Consider the following 13038-nt stretch of genomic DNA (forward strand, 5'->3'; position numbering starts at 1 on the left):
ACACTAAAGTAATTTTTTTTTTTTTTTTTTTTTTTTGCGCCGCTGTCGGATATTCGTCCCTCGTCATCTATTACACCATTTCGTAGATGATGAGTATTGTACAGGCCGTTGGAAATAAATTGAGACTAGCTTTTATCGATTTACCTAACTTTACTTGTTAGACCAGGTCGGTATTCAAGGTCAACCTCGATATCTGCGTCAGATCTGATCTCCGCACTCACGAGGCTCCTTCGAGTCATCTTGGGAGCAGATCGAGGAGCTGGCCGTCCCTTTATTCGTGGTGGAGCTTTCTCCTTCGTCACTGCATAGGAGTTCTCACTTTTTGGTGCTCCAGAACGGAGACCCCTGCGAGTCTTCTTGGATGCAGGACGAATGTCTTGCCACAATTTTGCCCGTCGGACTTTCCTCTGCATCACTCCATCGAAAATTCCACTATGTGGCGCTGTGTCGAGATAGCTACCGTAATTTGCGCAGAGTATTGGGCTATCTTCTGGCAATATGAAAAGCTTCTCGCTCTCACCCTTCTCGTCCTCTGTTGGTGTAGTACACGAACTGCCTTCTCCTTTGCCGAGCACAAACGTTCTGTTCAGAACGTCGACAACAGTTTCTGCAGATTCAGCTGCGATGCCGAAAGTTCTATTGAGAATGTTTCCTTCATTCTCCGAAGAGCGTGAGTAAGGCACGTGAGGCATATCGTGTAACAGAGGTTCGATAGGGTCCTCTTCATCAGGGTACTCGACTTTGTACGTTGATGAAACGTTCACATTTTCGATCCCCGAGAGATCCTGCTCTTCTACGCAAAATTGGCTCTGTCTGCAGGCAGTCTCGATACCATGAAGTGCCCACGAAGGTAAGCCTCCTGCAGGCATTTTGACTGCCCCGGATCGATCCCAACGGCGGCGACGTCGTGAACGGTGGCTGCTGTCCGATGCTGATTCTGAAGATACAGCAACTGAGCGACGCCACAGCCACAAAAAGCACAAGCAAAGTACAAACGCAATTGCGTCAATACAGAACATATTGACGATGAATGAAAAAAACACGAAGAATGCACTAATATATACACAATATACAATATACTACAATCTACACACGTGTATACGCACACGCAAACACCCACGCACTTAGGATGTTACTATCAAATCGTATCCGTTAATACGAATCCACCGATAACGTGATGGAAAATTATAAGGGTCGACTCCCGGCCGCAAAACGAGCAAACGATAAATCGAATAAACGAGAAACAGCGAGGAGCCGAGGACGGGCGCGCAAAAAACTCTTCCTTATATACACAGGTGGCGAATTTTTTCTTAGAATTTTTGGGAAAATTCCGAGAATATTTTGGAAAATTCCGAGAATATTTTGGAAAATTCCGAGAATTTTTTAGAAAATTCGGGTTGACGTCAAGGCTGCTTGCACATCCAGGTAAAAAAATTCTAGGAATTACAGTGAAATTCCAAGATCACTTTGGATACGTATGTCTGGGCCTGTGAATGCGGATAGTTGTAGCTGGTTTGACGTCTAAAAATGAATCGTTCTGGTTGTATTGGTTTTTTTCTTACATTGAGAAACGTTTCTAATTTGATCAAATTCACATTTGTGTCATTGTGGACGTTTTAACAGCGCCATCTCGTGTTAACACTCTGTCGGAGTGAATTCTGGGATTCGAATGTTTACGCAGCAGATGGAAAAGAGGACTATTCAGAAAAAATTCGTGGCAAAACTCGCCGATTACGGCAATGACGAGATGATCAAGGGATTATCGACGGGCAGTTAAGTTAGTTTAATATGATCGTGGACTCTGTTTTCAAGCATGTAACCAAGGGACGACTTTGAGTTACGAAGTGCATCATATCTTCATTAGAGCATCGCCATCTAGTGGCGAGATAAAAAAGTACGGATTTGTTTAATGTACACTGGAGTTCGCACCCGCCTTAAAAGCGAACCTGATGATACTCAGGCTGCTTAAACCATGCATAATAGTTTAAAATCAGAAGCCACCTGGTCGTCTATATGACTTTCCCAAACGAGTGAAATTGTATTGAGAAAAGTATTGAGATTCTGTAAATTATGATGACCATTTGTAACCTTATACTCTATTTTTCTATTTTATAATTATATATTTTTTAAATATATTTGTCAAATGTTTAGAAATCATATTGAATGGTTTTGCTGACATTGTTGGAGTTTTTCATGAATATACACATATCATTTTTTTTGTCTAAATGGAAAGATATCGCAAAATATGCTGTAAACTTACGTGGTGTTAATCACTTTGTGAAACTGATTTGTTTAATATTGCAGATATTGGGAATGTTTGCAATCGACGAGATTTATTTTTGAAAGTAAGTGTAATCTGATGGGGTAGAAGATGTTTTAACCCCTGAAAACTGTTAACAGCATATTGATATTGTTTTGTATTAGTGAGAATATTTTATATATAAAGGGTTATATATAATTTTAAAAAAAAATGTACTGGTGGTTGTTTTTAAGCAACCATTTTGCCATTGACTGATCAATATCTCTACCTAAGTAGAGGAACGAAGAAGACGAGAGCTTAGTGCTCGGTACTTCGCATCAACTAGCAACGGAACACGCAGAATATTCGATGCGACCTTCGCTACCAGAAAGAACATGAGGTAGATCTTGAATAACACGTCCTACGCTAATGAACCATCTGGTGGCTACCGTTATGTACTCAAGCAGTGTTCCTCTTTGTGGGCAATGTTGAGCGGGGGTTATATCTTTCTTGAAGAAACCAGAAGACACAGTTGAGCATTCGTTTGAATCCCATTCATCAAGCGTGCTTCTTCTGGAGTCTACCATCTTGTCTTCCCAGTAAGGGTGGCCCTATCAGTAGCTCAACCACCACTTTTGTAGCTATCGCGATTACTCAAGCCTCCTCGCCACGAAAAACGCAGTCAATGTGAGGCGCGAATAATAGGAACAAGCTAAGCTTCTTTCCTGTTCGCCAGAAGATATCTTTGGGCATTTGTTTCAAACATATTCATCAAGCCTGCTTCGTCTGGAACCTACCATTTTGTCTTCCCAGCAAGGGAGACCCTTCCAGTAGCTTAACTACCGCTGGTATAGCCATCGTGGTCATCGGTTCACTCAAGCCTCCTCGCCACGACAAGGCGCAGACACTGAGAGGAGGGAATCACGGAGAGAGCAAAGAGCTTCTCCCCGTTCGTCAGGTTTCCATCACAGAACCTGGGATCCTACACCTAGAAGAAAAACAAAGAAAAAGATTAATAAATGAAAAATATTAAATATAATTTCACACAAAAGAATGCAGAACTAAATGAACTCCATACAAAAAACATGCAAAACTAATGAACTGGCATAAAAAAATTGCAAAATTGAACACTAAAGTAATTTTTTTTTTTTTTTTTTTTTTTTTTGCGCCGCTGTCGGATATTCGTCCCTCGTCATCTATTACACCATTTCGTAGATGATGAGTATTGTACAGGCCGTTGGAAATAAATTGAGACTAGCTTTTATCGATTTACCTAACTTGACTTGTTAGACCAGGTCGGTATTCAAGGTCAACCTCGATATCTGCGTCAGATCTGATCTCCGCACTCACGAGGCTCCTTCGAGTCATCTTGGGAGCAGATCGAGGAGCTGGCCGTCCCTTTATTCGTGGTGGAGCTTTCTCCTTCGTCACTGCATAGGAGTTCTCACTTTTTGGTGCTCCAGAACGGAGACCCCTGCGAGTCTTCTTGGATGCAGGACCAATGTCTTGCCACAATTTTGCCCGTCGGACTTTCCTCTGCATCACTCCATCGAAAATTCCACTATGTGGCGCTGTGTCGAGATAGCTACCGTAATTTGCGCAGAGTATTGGGCTATCTTCTGGCAATATGAAAAGCTTCTCGCTCTCACCCTTCTCGTCCTCTGTTGGTGTAGTACACGAACTGCCTTCTCCTTTGCCGAGCACAAACGTTCTGTTCAGAACGTCGACAACAGTTTCTGCAGATTCAGCTGCGATGCCGAAAGTTCTATTGAGAATGTTTCCTTCATTCTCCGAAGAGCGTGAGTACGGCACGTGAGGCATATCGTGTAACAGAGGTTCGATAGGGTCCTCTTCATCAGGGTACTCGACTTTGTACGTTGATGAAACGTTCACATTTTCGATCCCCGAGAGATCCTGCTCTTCTACGCAAAATTGGCTCTGTCTGCAGGCAGTCTCGATACCATGAAGTGCCCACGAAGGTAAGCCTCCTGCAGGCATTTTGACTGCCCCGGATCGATCCCAACGGCGGCGACGTCGTGAACGGTGGCTGCTGTCCGATGCTGATTCTGAAGATACAGCAACTGAGCGACGCCACAGCCACAAAAAGCACAAGCAAAGTACAAACGCAATTGCGTCAATACAGAACATATTGACGATGAATGAAAAAAACACGAAGAATGCACTAATATATACACAATATACAATATACTACAATCTACACACGTGTATACGCACACGCAAACACCCACGCACTTAGGATGTTACTATCAAATCGTATCCGTTAATACGAATCCACCGATAACGTGATGGAAAATTATAAGGGTCGACTCCCGGCCGCAAAACGAGCAAACGATAAATCGAATAAACGAGAAACAGCGAGGAGCCGAGGACGGGCGCGCAAAAAACTCTTCCTTATATACACAGGTGGCGAATTTTTTCTTAGAATTTTTGGGAAAATTCCGAGAATATTTTGGAAAATTCCGAGAATATTTTGGAAAATTCCGAGAATTTTTTAGAAAATTCGGGTTGACGTCAAGGCTGCTTGCACATCCAGGTAAAAAAATTCTAGGAATTACAGTGAAATTCCAAGATCACTTTGGATACGTATGTCTGGGCCTGTGAATGCGGATAGTTGTAGCTGGTTTGACGTCTAAAAATGAATCGTTCTGGTTGTATTGGTTTTTTTCTTACATTGAGAAACGTTTCTAATTTGATCAAATTCACATTTGTGTCATTGTGGACGTTTTAACAGCGCCATCTCGTGTTAACACTCTGTCGGAGTGAATTCTGGGATTCGAATGTTTACGCAGCAGATGGAAAAGAGGACTATTCAGAAAAAATTCGTGGCAAAACTCGCCGATTACGGCAATGACGAGATAATCAAGGGATTATCGACGGGCAGTTAAGTTAGTTTAATATGATCGTGGACTCTGTTTTCAAGCATGTAACCAAGGGACGACTTTGAGTAACGAAGTGCATCATATCTTCATTAGAGCATCGCCATCTAGTGGCGAGATAAAAAAGTACGGATTTGTTTAATGTACACTGGAGTTCGCACCCGCCTTAAAAGCGAACCTGATGATACTCAGGCTGGTTAAACCATGCATAATAGTTTAAAATCAGAAGCCACCTGGTCGTCTATATGACTTTCCCAAACGAGTGAAATTGTATTGAGAAAAGTATTGAGATTCTGTAAATTATGATGACCATTTGTAACCTTATACTCTATTTTTCTATTTTATAATTATATATTTTTTAAATATATTTGTCAAATGTTTAGAAATCATATTGAATGGTTTTGCTGACATTGTTGGAGTTTTTCATGTATATACACATATCATTTTTTTTTGTCTAAATGGAAAGATATCGCAAAATATGCTGTAAACTTACGTGGTGTTAATCACTTTGTGAAACTGATTTGTTTAATATTGCAGATATTGGGAATGTTTGCAATCGACGAGATTTATTTTTGAAAGTAAGTGTAATCTGATGGGGTAGAAGATGTTTTAACCCCTGAAAACTGTTAACAGCATATTGATATTGTTTTGTATTAGTGAGAATATTTTATATATAAAGGGTTATATATAATTTTAAAAAAAAATGTACTGGTGGTTGTTTTTAAGCAACCATTTTGCCATTGACTGATCAATATCTCTACCTAAGTAGAGGAACGAAGAAGACGAGAGCTTAGTGCTCGGTACTTCGCATCAACTAGCAACGGAACACGCAGAATATTCGATGCGACCTTCGCTACCAGAAAGAACATGAGGTAGATCTTGAATAACACGTCCTACGCTAATGAACCATCTGGTGGCTACCGTTATGTACTCAAGCAGTGTTCCTCTTTGTGGGCAATGTTGAGCGGGGGTTATATCTTTCTTGAAGAAACCAGAAGACACAGTTGAGCATTCGTTTGAATCCCATTCATCAAGCGTGCTTCTTCTGGAGTCTACCATCTTGTCTTCCCAGTAAGGGTGGCCCTATCAGTAGCTCAACCACCACTTTTGTAGCTATCGCGATTACTCAAGCCTCCTCGCCACGAAAAACGCAGTCAATGTGAGGCGCGAATAATAGGAACAAGCTAAGCTTCTTTCCTGTTCGCCAGAAGATATCTTTGGGCATTTGTTTCAAACATATTCATCAAGCCTGCTTCGTCTGGAACCTACCATTTTGTCTTCCCAGCAAGGGAGACCCTTCCAGTAGCTTAACTACCGCTGGTATAGCCATCGTGGTCATCGGTTCACTCAAGCCTCCTCGCCACGACAAGGCACAGACACTGAGAGGAGGGAATCACGGAGAGAGCAAAGAGCTTCTCCCCGTTCGTCAGGTTTCCATCACAGAACCTGGGATCCTACACCTAGAAGAAAAACAAAGAAAAAGATTAATAAATGAAAAATATTAAATATAATTTCACACAAAAGAATGCAGAACTAAATGAACTCCATACAAAAAACATGCAAAACTAATGAACTGGCATAAAAAAATTGCAAAACTGAACACTAAAGTAATTTTTTTTTTTTTTTTTTTTTTTTTTTGCGCCGCTGTCGGATATTCGTCCCTCGTCATCTATTACACCATTTCGTAGATGATGAGTATTGTACAGGCCGTTGGAAATAAATTGAGACTAGCTTTTATCGATTTACCTAACTTGACTTGTTAGACCAGGTCGGTATTCAAGGTCAACCTCGATATCTGCGTCAGATCTGATCTCCGCACTCACGAGGCTCCTTCGAGTCATCTTGGGAGCAGATCGAGGAGCTGGCCGTCCCTTTATTCGTGGTGGAGCTTTCTCCTTCGTCACTGCATAGGAGTTCTCACTTTTTGGTGCTCCAGAACGGAGACCCCTGCGAGTCTTCTTGGATGCAGGACCAATGTCTTGCCACAATTTTGCCCGTCGGACTTTCCTCTGCATCACTCCATCGAAAATTCCACTATGTGGCGCTGTGTCGAGATAGCTACCGTAATTTGCGCAGAGTATTGGGCTATCTTCTGGCAATATGAAAAGCTTCTCGCTCTCACCCTTCTCGTCCTCTGTTGGTGTAGTACACGAACTGCCTTCTCCTTTGCCGAGCACAAACGTTCTGTTCAGAACGTCGACAACAGTTTCTGCAGATTCAGCTGCGATGCCGAAAGTTCTATTGAGAATGTTTCCTTCATTCTCCGAAGAGCGTGAGTACGGCACGTGAGGCATATCGTGTAACAGAGGTTCGATAGGGTCCTCTTCATCAGGGTACTCGACTTTGTACGTTGATGAAACGTTCACATTTTCGATCCCCGAGAGATCCTGCTCTTCTACGCAAAATTGGCTCTGTCTGCAGGCAGTCTCGATACCATGAAGTGCCCACGAAGGTAAGCCTCCTGCAGGCATTTTGACTGCCCCGGATCGATCCCAACGGCGGCGACGTCGTGAACGGTGGCTGCTGTCCGATGCTGATTCTGAAGATACAGCAACTGAGCGACGCCACAGCCACAAAAAGCACAAGCAAAGTACAAACGCAATTGCGTCAATACAGAACATATTGACGATGAATGAAAAAAACACGAAGAATGCACTAATATATACACAATATACAATATACTACAATCTACACACGTGTATACGCACACGCAAACACCCACGCACTTAGGATGTTACTATCAAATCGTATCCGTTAATACGAATCCACCGATAACGTGATGGAAAATTATAAGGGTCGACTCCCGGCCGCAAAACGAGCAAACGATAAATCGAATAAACGAGAAACAGCGAGGAGCCGAGGACGGGCGCGCAAAAAACTCTTCCTTATATACACAGGTGGCGAATTTTTTCTTAGAATTTTTGGGAAAATTCCGAGAATATTTTGGAAAATTCCGAGAATTTTTTAGAAAATTCGGGTTGACGTCAAGGCTGCTTGCACATCCAGGTAAAAAAATTCTAGGAATTACAGTGAAATTCCAAGATCACTTTGGATACGTATGTCTGGGCCTGTGAATGCGGATAGTTGTAGCTGGTTTGACGTCTAAAAATGAATCGTTCTGGTTGTATTGGTTTTTTTCTTACATTGAGAAACGTTTCTAATTTGATCAAATTCACATTTGTGTCATTGTGGACGTTTTAACAGCGCCATCTCGTGTTAACACTCTGTCGGAGTGAATTCTGGGATTCGAATGTTTACGCAGCAGATGGAAAAGAGGACTATTCAGAAAAAATTCGTGGCAAAACTCGCCGATTACGGCAATGACGAGATGATCAAGGGATTATCGACGGGCAGTTAAGTTAGTTTAATATGATCGTGGACTCTGTTTTCAAGCATGTAACCAAGGGACGACTTTGAGTTACGAAGTGCATCATATCTTCATTAGAGCATCGCCATCTAGTGGCGAGATAAAAAAGTACGGATTTGTTTAATGTACACTGGAGTTCGCACCCGCCTTAAAAGCGAACCTGATGATACTCAGGCTGCTTAAACCATGCATAATAGTTTAAAATCAGAAGCCACCTGGTCGTCTATATGACTTTCCCAAACGAGTGAAATTGTATTGAGAAAAGTATTGAGATTCTGTAAATTATGATGACCATTTGTAACCTTATACTCTATTTTTCTATTTTATAATTATATATTTTTTAAATATATTTGTCAAATGTTTAGAAATCATATTGAATGGTTTTGCTGACATTGTTGGAGTTTTTCATGAATATACACATATCATTTTTTTTGTCTAAATGGAAAGATATCGCAAAATATGCTGTAAACTTACGTGGTGTTAATCACTTTGTGAAACTGATTTGTTTAATATTGCAGATATTGGGAATGTTTGCAATCGACGAGATTTATTTTTGAAAGTAAGTGTAATCTGATGGGGTAGAAGATGTTTTAACCCCTGAAAACTGTTAACAGCATATTGATATTGTTTTGTATTAGTGAGAATATTTTATATATAAAGGGTTATATATAATTTTAAAAAAAAATGTACTGGTGGTTGTTTTTAAGCAACCATTTTGCCATTGACTGATCAATATCTCTACCTAAGTAGAGGAACGAAGAAGACGAGAGCTTAGTGCTCGGTACTTCGCATCAACTAGCAACGGAACACGCAGAATATTCGATGCGACCTTCGCTACCAGAAAGAACATGAGGTAGATCTTGAATAACACGTCCTACGCTAATGAACCATCTGGTGGCTACCGTTATGTACTCAAGCAGTGTTCCTCTTTGTGGGCAATGTTGAGCGGGGGTTATATCTTTCTTGAAGAAACCAGAAGACACAGTTGAGCATTCGTTTGAATCCCATTCATCAAGCGTGCTTCTTCTGGAGTCTACCATCTTGTCTTCCCAGTAAGGGTGGCCCTATCAGTAGCTCAACCACCACTTTTGTAGCTATCGCGATTACTCAAGCCTCCTCGCCACGAAAAACGCAGTCAATGTGAGGCGCGAATAATAGGAACAAGCTAAGCTTCTTTCCTGTTCGCCAGAAGATATCTTTGGGCATTTGTTTCAAACATATTCATCAAGCCTGCTTCGTCTGGAACCTACCATTTTGTCTTCCCAGCAAGGGAGACCCTTCCAGTAGCTTAACTACCGCTGGTATAGCCATCGTGGTCATCGGTTCACTCAAGCCTCCTCGCCACGACAAGGCGCAGACACTGAGAGGAGGGAATCACGGAGAGAGCAAAGAGCTTCTCCCCGTTCGTCAGGTTTCCATCACAGAACCTGGGATCCTACACCTAGAAGAAAAACAAAGAAAAAGATTAATAAATGAAAAATATTAAATATAATTTCACACAAAAGAATGCAGAACTAAATGAACTCCATACAAAAAACATGCAAAACTAATGAACTGGCATAAAAAAATTGCAAAACTGAACACTAAAGTAATTTTTTTTTTTTTTTTTTTTTTTTTGCGCCGCTGTCGGATATTCGTCCCTCGTCATCTATTACACCATTTCGTAGATGATGAGTATTGTACAGGCCGTTGGAAATAAATTGAGACTAGCTTTTATCGATTTACCTAACTTGACTTGTTAGACCAGGTCGGTATTCAAGGTCAACCTCGATATCTGCGTCAGATCTGATCTCCGCACTCACGAGGCTCCTTCGAGTCATCTTGGGAGCAGATCGAGGAGCTGGCCGTCCCTTTATTCGTGGTGGAGCTTTCTCCTTCGTCACTGCATAGGAGTTCTCACTTTTTGGTGCTCCAGAACGGAGACCCCTGCGAGTCTTCTTGGATGCAGGACCAATGTCTTGCCACAATTTTGCCCGTCGGACTTTCCTCTGCATCACTCCATCGAAAATTCCACTATGTGGCGCTGTGTCGAGATAGCTACCGTAATTTGCGCAGAGTATTGGGCTATCTTCTGGCAATATGAAAAGCTTCTCGCTCTCACCCTTCTCGTCCTCTGTTGGTGTAGTACACGAACTGCCTTCTCCTTTGCCGAGCACAAACGTTCTGTTCAGAACGTCGACAACAGTTTCTGCAGATTCAGCTGCGATGCCGAAAGTTCTATTGAGAATGTTTCCTTCATTCTCCGAAGAGCGTGAGTACGGCACGTGAGGCATATCGTGTAACAGAGGTTCGATAGGGTCCTCTTCATCAGGGTACTCGACTTTGTACGTTGATGAAACGTTCACATTTTCGATCCCCGAGAGATCCTGCTCTTCTACGCAAAATTGGCTCTGTCTGCAGGCAGTCTCGATACCATGAAGTGCCCACGAAGGTAAGCCTCCTGCAGGCATTTTGACTGCCCCGGATCGATCCCAACGGCGGCGACGTCGTGAACGGTGGCTGCTGTCCGATGCTGATTCTGAAGATACAGCAACTGAGCGACGCCACAGCCACAAAAAGCACAAGCAAAGTACAAACGCAATTGCGTCAATACAGAACATATTGACGATGAATGAAAAAAACACGAAGAATGCACTAATATATACACAATATACAATATACTACAATCTACACACGTGTATACGCACACGCAAACACCCACGCACTTAGGATGTTACTATCAAATCGTATCCGTTAATACGAATCCACCGATAACGTGATGGAAAATTATAAGGGTCGACTCCCGGCCGCAAAACGAGCAAACGATAAATCGAATAAACGAGAAACAGCGAGGAGCCGAGGACGGGCGCGCAAAAAACTCTTCCTTATATACACAGGTGGCGAATTTTTTCTTAGAATTTTTGGGAAAATTCCGAGAATATTTTGGAAAATTCCGAGAATATTTTGGAAAATTCCGAGAATTTTTTAGAAAATTCGGGTTGACGTCAAGGCTGCTTGCACATCCAGGTAAAAAAATTCTAGGAATTACAGTGAAATTCCAAGATCACTTTGGATACGTATGTCTGGGCCTGTGAATGCGGATAGTTGTAGCTGGTTTGACGTCTAAAAATGAATCGTTCTGGTTGTATTGGTTTTTTTCTTACATTGAGAAACGTTTCTAATTTGATCAAATTCACATTTGTGTCATTGTGGACGTTTTAACAGCGCCATCTCGTGTTAACACTCTGTCGGAGTGAATTCTGGGATTCGAATGTTTACGCAGCAGATGGAAAAGAGGACTATTCAGAAAAAATTCGTGGCAAAACTCGCCGATTACGGCAATGACGAGATAATCAAGGGATTATCGACGGGCAGTTAAGTTAGTTTAATATGATCGTGGACTCTGTTTTCAAGCATGTAACCAAGGGACGACTTTGAGTAACGAAGTGCATCATATCTTCATTAGAGCATCGCCATCTAGTGGCGAGATAAAAAAGTACGGATTTGTTTAATGTACACTGGAGTTCGCACCCGCCTTAAAAGCGAACCTGATGATACTCAGGCTGGTTAAACCATGCATAATAGTTTAAAATCAGAAGCCACCTGGTCGTCTATATGACTTTCCCAAACGAGTGAAATTGTATTGAGAAAAGTATTGAGATTCTGTAAATTATGATGACCATTTGTAACCTTATACTCTATTTTTCTATTTTATAATTATATATTTTTTAAATATATTTGTCAAATGTTTAGAAATCATATTGAATGGTTTTGCTGACATTGTTGGAGTTTTTCATGTATATACACATATCATTTTTTTTTGTCTAAATGGAAAGATATCGCAAAATATGCTGTAAACTTACGTGGTGTTAATCACTTTGTGAAACTGATTTGTTTAATATTGCAGATATTGGGAATGTTTGCAATCGACGAGATTTATTTTTGAAAGTAAGTGTAATCTGATGGGGTAGAAGATGTTTTAACCCCTGAAAACTGTTAACAGCATATTGATATTGTTTTGTATTAGTGAGAATATTTTATATATAAAGGGTTATATATAATTTTAAAAAAAAATGTACTGGTGGTTGTTTTTAAGCAACCATTTTGCCATTGACTGATCAATATCTCTACCTAAGTAGAGGAACGAAGAAGACGAGAGCTTAGTGCTCGGTACTTCGCATCAACTAGCAACGGAACACGCAGAATATTCGATGCGACCTTCGCTACCAGAAAGAACATGAGGTAGATCTTGAATAACACGTCCTACGCTAATGAACCATCTGGTGGCTACCGTTATGTACTCAAGCAGTGTTCCTCTTTGTGGGCAATGTTGAGCGGGGGTTATATCTTTCTTGAAGAAACCAGAAGACACAGTTGAGCATTCGTTTGAATCCCATTCATCAAGCGTGCTTCTTCTGGAGTCTACCATCTTGTCTTCCCAGTAAGGGTGGCCCTATCAGTAGCTCAACCACCACTTTTGTAGCTATCGCGATTACTCAAGCCTCCTCGCCACGAAAAACGCAGTCAATGTGAGGCGCGAATAATAGGAACAAGCT

The sequence above is a fragment of the Pholcus phalangioides genome, unplaced genomic scaffold (assembly GCF_987345545.1).
Source record: "Pholcus phalangioides strain wild (caught in Gottingen) unplaced genomic scaffold, Ppha-v1.0 ptg000019l_1, whole genome shotgun sequence".
Classification (NCBI taxonomy): Eukaryota; Metazoa; Arthropoda; class Arachnida; order Araneae; family Pholcidae; genus Pholcus; species Pholcus phalangioides.